We start from the raw sequence: 16,818 nt of genomic DNA, 5'->3' as shown, positions 1-16,818 counted from the left end.
AGTCCAAACCTCAGGTTCTTACAATTAACAGTTAAGTAATTGAAAATACTCATAAAAATATCCCTGAATCAACAAAGTAATATTTAATTTACCCTTAGTTTTTCTTTAATGTTATATAGGGAAAATTGTCAAATCTCCAATATTTATGCAGAAAAAGCGAATAGGAATATCATTTATCCATTTTCAATTTGCAAATTGATCAACAAATATATTCAGGTTAAAAAGCAGTAGGTATCCAGGCATTTAAAGAAATTGTCATGATTTTTATACCTATTTAGTATTTAGTGTCTTCTATTTTCTTCATGTATTATAAAATACACAGTGTAAAATGCTTTTGTTATCATTGCAAGACATCACAAATCACTTATAATTTCATAACATGCCACATAATATCGCGTATACCAATGAGTAGGTCGCAGTTATCTAACTTACTACCGCTCTTTTGCGCGGGAGTCGAGAAAGGTCTAAATTTTGGGGGCACATGACATTATTTACATTATTTTCAAATGTGGATATTTTACTTGAACAAGAGGCCCACGAGCCTTATAGGTCACCTGAATACTGAGTATTGTGTATCAACTTTCAAACAATTAAATTCCGTGTTTTAAACCAGAGGCCAGGAAATTCACAATTTTGAAAGAGGCACCATTGCTTATCATAATTATAAACTTAGCATGCTTATTCTATCTACTTAATATCAAGAGGTAGATCAGAGTAACAGAAAGAAAATGCACTTCCACTTAATAACAAGTTGTGCACCTCAACCCAAAGGAACCACTGACCCTGGGGATACATATTTCAAAATTTTGCACATTTTATCATAAAATGGTTAATTAATACCAAAATAAAGCAGATTTCAAGGCATTAATTTATTTTCAGACTATGTAAACCCATCCTCACCCCCCGACCCAGGGAGAGGGGGGGGGCATAAAAAATATCCATTTTGCTAGATGCAACTTTCTTTGTCATAAATATATAATATACTGTGATCATTGGCATAAAACCCAGAAGCAAAGGAAAAGAATTAATGCATTTTCACTATATAACTATATAATCAATAGAGCCCCCCTACACCAGAACCCCTGACCCTGGGGACACAAAATTCACAATTTTGGAAGAGGCACTCTTGCTCATCATAGCTATATGCTTAGTTAGTTTATTTAAAACCCAGAAGTAGAGAAGAGGATTTTCAAAGAATAAATACATTTTCACTATATAATCAATAGAGCCTTCTTCCCCTCTTACACCTGAACTCCTGACCCTGGGGCCATAAAATTCACAATTTAGGAAGAGGCACTCTTGCTCAACATACCTATGCACTTAGTTAGTTTATTTAATACCCAGAGTTAGTTTATTTAATACCCAGGAGCAGAGAAGAAGATTTTCAAAGAATAAATGCACATTCACTATATAATCAATAGAGCCCCACCCTAACACCAGAACCCCTGACCCTGAGGCCATAAAATTCACAATTATGGAAGAGGCTATCTTGCTCATCATAACTATCTACTTAGGTAGTTTATTCAAAACCCAAGAGCAGAGAAGAAGATCTTCAAAGAATAAATGCATTTTCACCATATAATCAATAGAGCCCCTCCCCTAACACTAGAACCCCTGACACTGGGGACATAAAATTCACAATTTTGGAAGACGCACTCTTGCTCAACATAACTATGCACTTAGTTAGTTTATTTAATACCCAGGAGCAGAGAAAAAGATTTTCAAAGACATAATGCATTTTCATTATATAATCTATGTAGCCCCCCCCCCCCAGCACAAGAATCCCTGACCCTGGGGCCATGAATTTCAAAATTTTGTTAGAGGACTCAATGCTCATTACATTCATGCCAACAGTTTGCCTGCTTGATGTCCAGGAGTAAAGAAGAAGATTTTTAAAGATTGCAATAATTTTGGTGGTTTTGGCCCCACCCCTCAGGCCCCAGGGGATAGGGACCATGAAATTCACAATTTTTGTTCCCCTTTACCCATAGATGCTGCATGCCAAATTTAGTTAATTTAAAAATTGGTTCAGTGGTTTCAGAGAAGAAGCTGAAAATGTTCAAATGTTAACACACGACGGACGACGGACGACGACGGACAAAAACAGATAGTTGTTAGATTACCATTTGTGTCTTTTTAGATCACATGAGTATACTCAGGTGACCTAAAAACACACAAATGGTAATCTAACAAATAAGCTATATGATAAACGTGATGACTTAAACTTTTCTATCGTCAACTTCCCTTACTTATGCAGCAATTTACCTTCATCACCTGCATACGGAGTATATATATCTCAGTTGATTCGATACGCAAGAGCATGATGCTCTACGTATGAAAAATTTCTTAAACGAGGTAAAGTATTGAAAAGCAAGTTGATGCAACAGGAATATCGACTCGTTTAAAGTCATCATTTCGAAAGTTCTATGGTCGATACAATGACCTTGTCAGCAAATACAATTAATCATTGAGTCAAATGCTGACTGACGTTTTTCATACCAATTGTTAGTCCATTATTTATACACTGAATTGACGACGGATTTTTTCCGTTATTTCCTGATCATGAAAACGAGCACACGGCGGGTGGGACCGGTCGGCAGGGAGATACTCACTCCTCCATGGCACCTGATCCCACCTCTGATGTTTCGGAGGTCCGTGTTTGCTCTGCTCTTATTTTGTATATTGTTTAATGCAGTAGTGACAATCGAATGATTCGAATAATTTAATGCCGAAAACTCAATGTTTTGCCAGATATTGAACTTCAAATAGTAGATTGTCAAATAAGGAAAGTTTAGAATATTTTATCTGCTTTAAAATGTGAGGATTTTCAATGAAAATTTAACGAGAAATTCCGCTTAGTTAAAGATATCGTTAAAAATGTAATAATTTAGGATTGGCTCCTCTTAAAAATTTATAAGACTAGTTCAGCAATTGTTTAGCAAGGTATTCCACCAGGATCGCAGCACAGTTAAGGTTACCAGTGGAAATATCGGCAATTTTTTAAGATGAAAAATACATACTTTATTAGGATAGGCGAATCTTTTTAGGAATTCACTGATATCAAAATAATGTAATGTGGTTTAGATCTACATGTTGGGGACATTTAGATTTTTTTATTTAGACTTGTCATGTAATGTCGACGTCACATGACTTTGGCAATTATACTTGCAGTTTAGAGGTCATCTATAAATCTTAATATTGCAAGGGCATAACCAAGTTAATAAATAAAATACTAAAATACATATCGCATTCAATTTAATGGCTTTTCATTTTACTGCAAATAATATTTTATTTGAGAACAAAAGACATTTTTCATTGTACAAAATTTCATCTGATCAGCCTCTCGCTGTGTAAAAACAGCGTCATTTTTGCAAGATGACGTCACATTGACTAGTGCATTGCGATCGATGCATCGTTTATATACTGTTGTGTGGTATTTAACAAATGACAAAACTGCATGTAATAGTAAGTTTGTATGTAGTATACAGCTATCCAGCTGTTGAAATAGCAAATAATTTCATTTTGTGGTATTTTGAAGACCTTATATTATGCGTGACGTCATAGTAAACATTTCCCGTACAAATTAGGCCCCGCCTCCTTACCGTAACCTTAACTTTTATTTATCTGTCCTTATAAATTTTACAATGATCGATCTTTCATTGTATTCAATAGCACTTTGCCCCCACCCAACAGACGTTTCCTACCTCCATCGTGAAAGAGTTCCGCTTAGTTAAGTAATCGCGATATCAAGTATTAGCATTGGTTTCTAAGGCTAAATTTAAGAAAGTCTTATATCTTTTATACTGTATTTATTTTTTTTTTCCTTTTATAGGGTAAAATTGTCAACTTTTTATAAGACCCATTCTAATATTTCCAAAAACCTTGAATTATATAAAGATAAATAAATGAAAATTTTTGCATTAAAAAAATATTTTCAAGCTTCATTAACCCCTTCACTTCCGTACCGGTCAAATTGACCGGTGGCGCGTTAAAACACGACTTCGCGAAAATAAGATCTCCGTATCTATTTAATGGTAGCATGAAGGTTTATAAACTATATATCATCTTTTTGGAAATTTTCTCTACTTTTAAAATATCTAAAAAGATTATGTCTTGATTGCCGGTATTTAATCGATTTTACGTTGTAAAGACAAACGTGACTTTTTGAAAATGGCGTAATTTTCCAAAGCGATTGCCGATTTTCCAGACGATTGACAATTTTTTTCATGTTTAACTTTATGAAGAAAGCATGGTATATTCTTAAAGCATATTTTCTCTACTTTTAAAATATGTAAAAATTATTGTTATTACTTTAAGGTATATTTTAAAAACAAGAATTTTCTTGCACTTATGTGTTTTTTCTCGGTTTTATTCGTAATGTTTAAACAAAGCTCAGTTTTACGTTTATTTCTGTGTAGAAATAGGGAAAACAAAATAAAGCTGGTAAAAGTGGAGAAAATTTCCTTTCCAACAAGCCCTTACAGGCCTTCTTACGCTCAGTATTTTTTTAATTACGATAATTTGAATTTGTGACCTTTGCATAGTTTTTATGGAAAAATCGGTCAATATTTACCATGTAACGTCAAGGTCGATATTGTTGCGTCTTACTCGAAACAACAAATTCTTTTATAAGACTTTTTTGACCATTTAAATATATATTTTTTACTGAAATAAATGCATAATACAAAAATACATTTAAAAAAACAAATATTTACTATCGTTCTGCCTTTTGTGTGATCGAAATGAAATGTCAATTTATTCATCCACATGTAATGATGAAAATTTCATGTAGTGATGTACAATGTTGAGAAAAATTGTAGATTCCCTAAACGTCGATCTTTACTAAAAAAAAAAAATCAGATTTTAATATAGTTGTATCTTGTCAATTTTATACTTAATTTGCAAATTAATTAGATCTATATTAGCACGAAATTTAACAAAACAAGAATTCGCATTTATAAATAAATACGACTCATCACTGTATGAGTTGATTCGAATTGAAATAACCACGTGTTTCCGCTATGGTGGCAGTAAACAAACAACATGATGGTGATCCGAAATCTGAACGTTAACATGATTATTTCACGACGAAGATCATCACATCAATGAATCAAATAATACGGACATGCCTTTGGTATTAGCAGGTGAGAATACGTGTATATTGACTGAATACTTTAAGTTTAAAACGCAATTAGTTCACGTTCAAAAGAAAACTAAATGTAGACATGTACATGTTCTAGATCTGCATATTTCAGTGTGCGTATTTCGTATTGTTCAGCCAATTTTGTGTTGTTTTTGAACTTTGATGCTTTTAACAAACACTCATAAGTTCAAAGTAAAATTAAAGTTGCCATTATATTTAATAGATAGTTGTTTTGGGAAAATCTATAAGCCCGTGATCTGAAACAACCGGAAGCCCGTGAAGTCAAGTACACAAAGAGTGCATACGTCATTTTTACTTTCGCTTTTAATAGTGCAGCCGCTCTACCGCATATCGACTTGCTTATCATTTATTTAAAAGTGAGAAGTCGATGTATAATATCTTACATGACAGAATCAGTAGCAGGGTTTAAATAAGAAAACAGAGACGAAAAGTGTATTCGGGGTTGGCTTTTGTCAGAAGAAATCCTTCAGCAAATCATTGAAGCACAGATATGTTGTGGTAAGTAATTTGTTTAAAAGTATTTTTTTTTTAACAGAAATAAAAAAAAAACCTATCTAAGTCTGTTGCAAATTAGTAGGCCAAATCATAGGCGCTTGGGTCAAGGATACTGTATATTCTCTTTATAATGTATTGTCGAGGAAATTCGAACTATACTCGTAACATTTGTTTTAGTGCGCAGTGTTAATTTTTAGTTTTTTGTAAACCTATCTGCTTCATATACACCCGAATATAACCATGAAAACAGAATTTTCATTTTATGCATTCTTTAAAGATGACATATCCCACTGTACACTTATTAAAAAGAAACACAATATGAGGCCTGTGATTTCACCGACATCCTATATAATGTTACATGTAGTACAAAGTATGAGGCCTGTGACTTTACTGACACTCTATATAGTAATGAGTATGAGGTCCGTGACTTCAGGACACTCTATATAGTACTGAGTATGAGGCCTGTGACTTCACCGACACTCTATATAGTACTGCCCAGAGTATGAGGCCCCTGATTTCACCGACACTCTATATATTAGAAAATATGAGGCCCATGACTTCACGACACTCTAAATACACATGTGTAGTATTGAGTATGAGGCCTTTTATTTCACCGACACTCTGTATAGTACTACATGTAAGTATGAGGCCCGTGACTTCACGACACTCTAAATAGTATTGACTTTGAGGCCCACGACTTCACTGACATCCTATATAGTACAGAGTATGAGGCCCGTGACTTCACCGACACCCTTTATAGTACTGAGTTTGAGGCCTGTGACTTCACCGACACCCTATATAGTACTGAGTATGAGGCCCGTGACTTCACCGACATTCTATATAGTACTCAGAGTATGAGGCCTGTGACTTCACCGACACCCTATATAGTACTGAGTATGAGGCCCGTGACTTCACCAACACTCTATATAGTACTGAGTATGAGGCCCGTGACTTCAACGACACTCTATATAGTATTGAGTATGAGGCCAGTGACTTCACCGACACTCTATATAGTACTGAGTATGAGGCCCTTGACTTCGCTGACATCCTATATAGTACTGAGTATGAGGCCCGTGACATCACCGACACTCTATATAGTAGAAAATATGAGGCCCGTGACTTCATGACACTCTATATAGTACTGAGTATGAGGCCCCTGACTTCACCATAACTCTATATAGTACTGAGTATGAGGCCTGTGACTTCACTGACACTGTATATAGTTCTGAGTATGAGGCCCATGACTTCACCAATACTCTATATAGTACTGATTATGAGGCCTGTGACTTCACTGACACTCTATATAGTTCTGAGTATGAGGCCCATGACTTCCACCTACACTTTATATAGTACTGAGTATGAGGCCCATGACTTCACTCACATTTTATATAGTACTGAGTATGAGGCCCCTGATTTCACCGACACTCTATATAGTAGAAAATATGAGGCCCGTGACTTCACGACACTCTAAATACACATGTGTAGTATTGAGTATGAGGCCTGTGATTTCACCGACACTCTGTATAGTACTACATGTAAGTATGAGGTCCGTGACTTCACGACACTCTAAATAGTATTGACTTTGAGGCCCACGACTTCACTGACATCCTATATAGTACTGAGCATGAGGCCCGTGACTTCACCGACACCCTTTATAGTACTGAGTTTGAGGCCTGTGACTTTACCGACACCCTATATAGTACTGAGTATGAGGCCCGTGACTTCACCAACACTCTATATAGTACTGAGTATGAGGCCCGTGACTTCACCGACACTCTATATAGTACTAAGTATGAGGCCCGTGACTTCACCGACACTCTATATAGTACTGAGTATGAGGCCCTTGACTTCGCTGACATCCTATATAGTACTGAGTATGAGGCCCGTGACTTCATGACACTCTATATAGTACTGAGTATGAGGCCTGTGACTTCACTGACACTCTATATAGTTCTGAGTATGAGGCCCATGACTTCACCAATACTCTATATAGTACTGAGTATGAGGCCTGTGACTTCACCAATACTCTATATAGTTCTGAGTATGAGGCCCATGACTTCCACCTACACTTTATATAGTACTGAGTATGAGGCCCATGACTTCACTCACATTTTATATAGCACTGAGTATGAGGCCCCTGATTTCACCGACACTCTATATAGTAGAAAATATGAGGCCCGTGACTTCACAACACTCTAAATACACATGTGTAGCATTGAGTATGAGGCCTGTGATTTCACCGACACTCTGTATAGTACTACATGTAAGTATGAGGTCCGTGACTTCACGACACTCTAAATAGTACTGACTATGAGGCCCGTGACTTCACCGACACCCTATATAGTACTAAGTATAAGGCCTGTGACTTCGCCAACATCCTATATAGTAATGAGTTTGAGGCCTGTGGCTTCACTGACACCCTATATAGTACTGAGTATGAGGCCCATGACTTCACGACACTCTATATAGTACAGAGTATGAGGCCCATGACTTCACCGACACCCTATATAGTACTGAGTATGAGGCCAGTGACTTCACAGACACCCTATATAGTACTAAGTATGAGGCCCGTGACTTCACCAACACCCTATATAGTACTGAGTATGAGGCCCATGACTTCACCGACATCCTATATAGTACTGAGCATGAGGCCCGTGACTTCACCTACACCCTTTATAGTACTGAGTTTGAGGCCTGTGACTTCACCGACACCCTATATAGTACTGAGTATGAGGCCCGTGACTTCACCAACACTCTATATAGTACTGAGTATGAGGCCCGTGACTTCACCGACACTCTATATAGTACTGAGTATGAGGCCCTTGACTTCGCTGACATCCTATATAGTACTGAGTATGAGGCCCGTGACTTCATGACAATCTATATAGTACTGAGTATGAGGCCCCTGACTTCACCGATATTCTATATAGTACTGAGTATGAGGCCTGTGACTTCACCGACACTCTATATAGTTCTGAGTATGAGGCCCGTGACTTCACCGACACTCTATATTGTACTAAGTATGAGGTCCATGACTTTACTAACACTCTATATAGACTAGTACATGTACTGAGTATGAGGCCTGTGACTTTACTGATATCACTAAGTATAAGGCCTGTGTCTTCACCAACACCCTAAATAGAATTTAGTATTATGAGGCCTGTGACTTCACTGACACTCTATATTGTTCTAAGTATGAGGCCCGTGACTTCACCGACACTCTATATAGTGCTGTGTATGAGGCCAAAACCCTATATAGAACTTAGTATTAGGCCCGTGACTTTACTGACACTCTATATTTCACTTAGTATGAGGCCCTTGACTTCACCGACACCCTATATAGTATTGAGTATGAGACCATTGACTTCACTGATATCCTATGTAGTGCTGATTATGAGGTCTGACTTCATTAATACCCTGTACAGAATTGAGTATTAGAAAATAGACTGCTGATGCTCACTATGAATATATTTAGTTCCTGGTTCGAATTCACCTGCTGGCCCTCTTTATTTTATATGCCCCACCATGGATATACCTGGGGTTGATGTTTGTCCTCTCTGTCCTCTGTACTTTCATCTTTATGTCCCTCTGCTGCAGTTTTAATTTAGCTCAGTTCAAAGTTAATTTTCAAAGAAACTACACCAGATATTTTTATAAAACTTCATAATTATTCTGATAGATATTGATGAGCACTTTGAAACTGCATCAAGATTTTTGACTTTGACCTTTTAATTACTTTGGCCTTGACCTCACTTTTCTTAAACTAGTGTTTTAGCTTGATCAGTTTCAAATATACCATTCAAGATAATGTAATAAAGCTTTTTATGTTGATCCAAGGTCAAGGTCAAAAGGTAAAAAATGTTGGTATCCAATGAAAGGTCATGTCACAAAGAATATATACTGAGTATGAGAGATATGAAAGTCCTAGTATCTACCATTCAAAAGTTATGGCCAAAGTAAAAGTTTGGAATTTTTTAATAAAAGTGGGTCAAACACCAAGGTCAAAAGGTCAAATTTGTAGGTATCCAAAGAAAGGTCTTATCACAAGGAATACACATGTGAAATATGAAAGTCATAGCTCCACTAAATCAAAAAGTTATAGGCAAGGTTAAAGTTTTTGTGATGGACAGACTGACAGACAGACAGACGAATGAGATTTAATTTCTCCTCGCTTTCACGAAAGTGGGTAACAAAAATATATCTGCTGATGAAGAACAGCAATGTGATGTTGACGCAGGTGAGAGGTGAAAGTTTGGCCCATGGTCCTCTAGCTAATGTTAACAATGTAATTGACAGGTGTCAATTTGATTTTCTTTTACAGACAAATTTATTTATTCCAGATAATTTCCCTTAAATCATGTCTTGATGAAGAAGGCCATATATCTTGGTACGCTGCTGATGGTGTTTGAGAACTAGAATACCAATAGTAGAAGAGGCAGAGAAAAGGTGTCAACGAACAAACGAAAACGCATTATTATGAAGAAGACTAAAAGAAAACAAAACTGTTGAAATGTATACATATATTGCACGCTGATATTACTGTAACAGTACAATATCTGCAATGTTGATGTCAAATTTGATGCATTGCTGATGCATTTAGTTACAATAAACAAGACTGTTTAATTGGTGTTACATTTTGTTACCATATGTGCATTAGTTAGTACAATTCTCAGCTAAGCTTGGACTTTCAGTAAGACGTGGCATTCTTGACATTACATAATACTTCTGAAATTTACAGAACTTTCCTTCACTGTTGAAATAAACATGGGATAGAAATTTGGCCGAATATCAAAATATCAACGAGTGTAACAAATATCCAGTTACAAGGTCTCATACACCGAAGAGGTGGGGCTTAAGATCTCTCATCGTTGTCAACAACAATTTGAAGTTCCTGATGTTATTAATATCTTAACCAACAAGAATCTATTTGCCATTCGACAGATGCATATTATGTAGTGCCGAGAATGCCATATGCCTTATTGAAAGTCCAAGGTTAACTGAGGATTTTATTAAGGTGAATTGTATTCAACAATGAATTTTAAAGAATTTAAATGATAATTAATTGGTATATATCCCCCTCTGAAGAAGAGGGGATATATTGTTTTACCCTTGTGTGTCTGTTCGTTAATAAAAATAAAAAAAAAAATGTTAGATTAAAGCTTTACATAGGGATGTATAGGGAATTAATAGGCAGAAGGATAAAACATACACTCAAATAGGACATCGGGTCCCTCACAAATAGATCGTCTTTTTTGCATAGTAATAGAAAATTATAGGAACTCTTAAGGCATTAAACATGTTAAAGGCAAAAAAAAGGAAATTCATTGCTATCAATGCGGAGACCTCAGGTCACATTATATTTTGAATGATATTTTATATAATACAGTTTTCTTTGTCTTACTTATTGTACATCAGTAGGACCAGTGATCACCTTACATTGTACTGTACATGAGTATTGGAACCAGACGACACCGTATATTGCACATCAGTAGGGGGACCAGTGGTCACCCTATATTGTACATCAATAAAGACTAATAGAGAGAAAAGAGAAAACCTTACATTATATACCAAGAGGTAGATCAGAGTAACACCCTCACCAAAATACCAACCTTCTGGCAACATCTGGCATTTATTGCCGCAATATTGCAGCAACATTCCGACAATACATTGCAGCAATATTGCGGTAATATCGTTTTTCGTATGTAAATTATATTTGCAGCAATATTGCCAAAAAGGTGTTGCGGCAATGTTGCTGCAAAGCAATTGCATTACATGTTTTATTTCAGGTTTTGCTGCAGCAATATCGAGCCAACACTGCAGACTACTATATAAATTGGTATTTAATAGAAATAATGATCTATCAATCTAACAATTAACAAATTATGCTGAGGAAAATCAATAGCATAATAAGCTACAGAGTATATAATTAAGAAATACGTGTAGCTATTTTTAAAGCTTATGCTACTGTTCCTTGAAAAGATTAAAAAATTTTCTTGAAAAAAGATGTGTTTTTGAAACACTATGCCCCCAGCGGCAACACAGTTTGAAAAACCATTTTTAGCAAACAGGTCACAGTCAAAGTCACAAGGTCATTGATCTTGGTGTCATTTGAAAAAAACTTAATTAGTGGAATATGCACACTAAATATGATGTCTTTATCTCTTATGGTTCAAAATTTATGGTGGAGGTTTACAAAGGCTCTTTTTAGCATATAAATCACATTTAAGGTCACAAGGTCATTGACCTTGGTGTCATTTGAAAGAGCATAATTAGTGGAGAATGCATACCAAATATGAGGTTGCCATCTTTCATGGTTCAAAAGTTATGTCGAAGGTTCAAAAAATTTATTTTAAGCATATGGGTCATCGCAAAGGTTACAAGGTCAAAGACCTTGGTGTCATTTAAAGACCTAAATTATTTGAGTATGCATACTAGATATATAATATATGAACAATTTTCTTAAACAATGTAAATTATTCACAAGCAAGTTGATGAAACAAGCTAATATCAGCAGTCCCATTTAAAGTCATCATATCTTAGGTTCTATGGTGATTACAATGACCTTGTCAGCATATTCATGTAGGATGTCGGCGAAGTCACGGGCCTATAACTAGGTACTATGTAGGATGTCAACGAAGTCATGGGCCTATAACTAGGTACTATAAAGCATGTCGGCGAAGTCACGGGCCTATAACTAGGTACTATGTAGGATGTTGGCGAAGTCACGGGCCTATAACTAGGTACTATGTAGGATGTCGGCGAAGTCACAGGCCTAAAACTGAGTACTATAAAGCATGTCAGCGAAGTCACGGGCCTATAACTAGGTACTATATAGGATGTCCGCGAAGTCACGGGCCTATAACTAGGTACTATGTAGGATGTCGGCGAAGTCACGGGCTTATAACTAAGTACTATAAAGCATGTCGGCGAAGTCACGGGCCTATAACTATAGGTACTATGTAGGATGTCAGCGAAGTCACAGGCTTATAACTAGGTACTATATAGGATGTCGGCGAAGTCACGGGCCTATATCTAGGTACTATGTAGGATGTCGGCGAAGTCACGGGCTTATAAGTAGGTACTATAAAGCATGTCAGCGAAGTCACGGGCCTATAACTAAGATATATGTAGGATGTCGGCGAAGTCATGGGCCTATAACTAAGATATATGTAGGATGTCGGCGAAGTCACGGGCCTATAACTAGGTACTATAAAGCATGTAGGCGAAGTCACGGGCCTATAACTAGGTACTATAAAGCATGTCAGCGAAGTCACGGGCCTATAACTAGGTACTATGTAGGATGTCGGCGAAGTCACGGGCCTATAACTAGGTACTATGTAGGATGTCTGCGAAGTCACAGGCCTATAACTAGGTACTATGTAGGATGTCGGCGAAGTCACGGGCCTATAACTAGGTACTATGTGGGATGTCGGCGAAGTCACGGGCCTATAACTAGGTACTATGTAGGATGTTGGCGAAGTCACGGGCCTATAACTAGGTACTATGTAGGATGTTGGCGAAGTCACGGGCCTATAACTAAGTACTATAAAGCATGTCAGTGAAGTCACGGGCCTCATAATCAGTTGTGTATAGGGTGTCGGTGAAGTCACAGGCTGTATATCCATAATTTTGTTAGGTCTAGAACTTATACAGTTTTATTTTACTTTAAATATACACGTTCATTATCTTTGAAAATGTCAAAATTCATTAAATGCATAAAAAAGACTGTAAGTAAGGCTTATGTTTTGACTGTTTATCAATACGTCAAGAAAAGTACACATAAATCGCTTACGTTTCAATATATGTGTGTTTACAATCGAAATCACGGGCTTCCTGTTATCGAGTTCACGGGCTTATAGACTCTCCCAGTTGTTTTCAGTATGTGTGTACCAGTGTGTACATATCCCACTTTCACTTTGAATTTTTAGGGTGCTGGCAACATATGCAACAATACTTTCATCTGTGAATACCCACTTGCTAAGCCCACCATGATCTACGAATGCCAATTAATATGTAAGGACACCAATGATCAGGTAAATTTTTGTTTTGTTGTTGAAAATTTCTGTATTTCTAAAATTTCAAAAAATAAAGTCAAATTTCATTTGTGTCATTCTCATGATAAATCATTCATACGAGTTTATAAACATTTGATTTATATTTTGAAAAATAAGTGTTTGAAACACATAATACTTATGATGCTTGATTATTCATACAAACACATTATTTAAACACGTAATATCTATTTGAATGAATCCCGAGATATGAAACAAGCTGTTTTTATAGACTGCTGTTGTATTTCCAATCTGCATAAAGTTTGTGGTTAGAATTTCCATTTTCTCATTTTTTCAGACACTTTCCAATTATCGTACATCATATATATGGGTGGTCAAACTCACTGGATGGTTTATAAACACTCCCATGCTCACGAACAGCCTTGCCCCAGGAATTTTGCCCTGAAGTAACATTGCAGTCTATTGTCTCCCTTCTTTTTAAAACTCTGGCAGCCATGCAGGTATGCAATCTACAGTACCCGCAACGTTATTCTTGACAATTCTATCGTGTCCTATCGTGCGTGTATCCTATCGTATCGTGCGTGTATCCTATCGTATCGTGCGTGTATCCTATCAGGTTTTCCGTTTATTCTATCGTGTTTTGCGTTTATCAGTAATCTTATCGTGTTCTGCGTTTATCAGGTTTTGCGTTTATCAGGTTTTGCGTTTATCAGGTTTTCCGTTTATCAGGTTTTGCGTTTATCGTGTTTTGCGTTTATCAGGTTTTCCGTGTATCGTTTTCTCCGTTTATCAGGTTTTCTTTTCGTTTTGTTAAAAAAATCAAATTGCGGAATCATTCTGAACAATGGCGCCGAAGACGAAGGAAGGGAGAATTTCAACTGCAGTGAAATTAGCGATCATCCGATACCGTGCAACTAATCTGCCCATCCAGACCATTAGAGAAAGACTACGTGTACACCACAACTGCATGATCAGCCGTCAGGGGATATATGCCTTCCTAGAACGCTGGAAATGTGGCCGAGGTTTTGTTAGGAAAACCAGGACTGTGGGTGCGCATTCGGTGAAGTTGAAACCTCTACATATAAAGTTTATGGACAGTTGGATCTCCAAAAACAATGAAATCACAACACAAAACCTGAAAAGAAAACTGTTTGAGGTATTTGGGGTGAAAGTGTCGTGCAGCCTTATCAGAAAAAGACGACAGGAGTTGGGATGGAAGACAGTGGTGTCCAAGACGTGCCAGCTGATCAGCAACAAGAACAAGATGGTAGGTATTTATAAACTTTTTTCTGTTATTATTTATAATATGATTTTGGCAACGCAATGAAAATTTAATCAAACATCTTTAGCATAAAATTGGTGTCTACTAAATAATTGTAAATAGGCCTATAGATCTTTAAAAACATGTTGTTATAATATAAATGCACATATTTTTGTAATAATATAAAAAGGTGAAAGTTGATTAGAACATTAAGATCCACGTACATTCGTTTCTTTTTCATCTAATAAATTTGGATCAGATAATATTAATTAATATTCTGGTCTTGCTTGAGAATACCCTGTACATGCAGTGTAAATCAAAATGAAATTTACTGTGACTGTAAGAGATTGCAGTGATATTCATGTTCTTTTTATTGATACATCTTTCTTTTAGATAAGGCTTCAGTGGTGTTTAGATGCGCTTAATCGTAACGACGACTTTAAGGATGTTATATTTGTTGACGAGAGCACTGTTGAAATGTCTGCAAATGGGAGGCTTTTCTTTCACCAGGAGGGCTCAAAGATCCAAAAGAAATGTTCCAGAAAACCCAAACCCAAACATGCTTATAAGGTTTGTTAATCTGATAAATAATATATTTCAGATAGTAAATACCTGGTATATTAAATATCTCTTTTTCAAAACAGAAAGTACACATAATCTGTTACTTTTTTTTATCAGTTGTTCATAATGTGTCAAAGCTGCAGTAAAAATTCTCATTTCCTATTATAATTTACAATACATTGTAAACTAGTCAATGCTTTTTTAGAGAAATTGTTTGAAAAAAAAATTGTCATGTTCATATATATAATATAATGACATTAATTGTAGGTACATGTGTGGGCAGGCATTTCCTACCATGGACGAACAAGCATCTGTATTTTTAACGGAGTCATGGATTCCTTGATATACCAGGGGATACTGCAACAGAATTTCCTTCCTTTTGTAGAAGACAAATTCCCTGAGGGGTATCGATTATACCAGGTGAGAGTTAATTATCATTTCAAGAATGTTACTTAAACAATGCAACTTGAAACATCATGTTTTTTTTTAATTGAGATTTTTTTGTTAGTAGTAAGGTTTTATTATTGTAAAAGCATGAATTGGGTGTTTCATATAAAGAAAACAAACAGTATCTTATATAGATTTAGTAGATGTCCATTATGCTATGATTCACTATTAAATTTGAATATCTTTGTTATCATAGGATAATGACAGCAAGCACACGTCAAAGTCGACTAAGGAATGGATGGCAGGAAAAGGAATGCTGGATAAAGTAATGAAGACTCCAGCCTCTTCCCCAGACTTGAACCCCATAGAGAACGTGTGGGCGTCTATGAAGTATCACCTTCAAACAGTAACGAAGCCAAGGACAAAGGATCAACTAGTTCAAGGGATTCGCAGTTTCTGGGAGTCCCTCTCCACGAGACAGTGTGCCCGTTACATAGACCACATCCATAAAGTCATACCATTTGTCGTCCTCAATGATGGTGAAGCTTCCGGTTTCTGACTTTGTCATTAACTAATTGTGACTGAATTCTTTGTGTCATACATTGTTAAAAGTGATACATTTCATTTCCTTTGTCAGAATCTAAAGGATTCAAAGTTTCTTGGAATTACTCTACACAAGACAGCGTCTTGTTGCATAGGACTCTGTGACAATCATAGTCATACTGCACCACTGCTTATCCTCAATGATGGCAAAGCCTCAATTTTTTTACTTCGTCATGGACTTATTGTGACTGAATTCCTTGCATTATACTTTGTAAAAATTTTGTGAATACAATATAATACATGTACATTTTCATTTTTAGATCTTGATTGTATTTCAAATTTGTGTCACATGAATTGTACATGTAAATTAGTTTACAAAAGTCAGATCTCTTGTA

The 16,818-nt window shown here is 36.3% G+C and overlaps 1 protein-coding gene and 1 long non-coding RNA gene across 2 annotated transcripts in view; one reads left to right on the top strand and one right to left on the bottom strand.

The window, feature by feature from the left end:
* Nucleotides 1-16,818, bottom strand: part of LOC134254889 (uncharacterized) — an 89,233-nt gene that overhangs the window by 11,040 nt on the left and 61,375 nt on the right. The window lies entirely within an intron of this gene.
* Nucleotides 5,385-10,282, top strand: LOC134254890 (uncharacterized). The gene is made up of 2 exons (XR_009989400.1): nucleotides 5,385-5,656; nucleotides 9,981-10,282. It is a non-coding gene; the product is annotated as an uncharacterized LOC134254890 (long non-coding RNA).

The sequence above is a fragment of the Saccostrea cucullata genome, unplaced genomic scaffold (assembly GCF_032062105.1).
Source record: "Saccostrea cucullata isolate Sc308-1 unplaced genomic scaffold, CSIRO_AGI_Scuc_v1 ctg8308, whole genome shotgun sequence".
Taxonomy (NCBI): domain Eukaryota; kingdom Metazoa; phylum Mollusca; class Bivalvia; order Ostreida; family Ostreidae; genus Saccostrea; species Saccostrea cuccullata.
The sequence above is the reverse complement of the archived record's forward strand: the minus strand, read 5'-3'. Positions and strand labels throughout refer to the sequence as shown.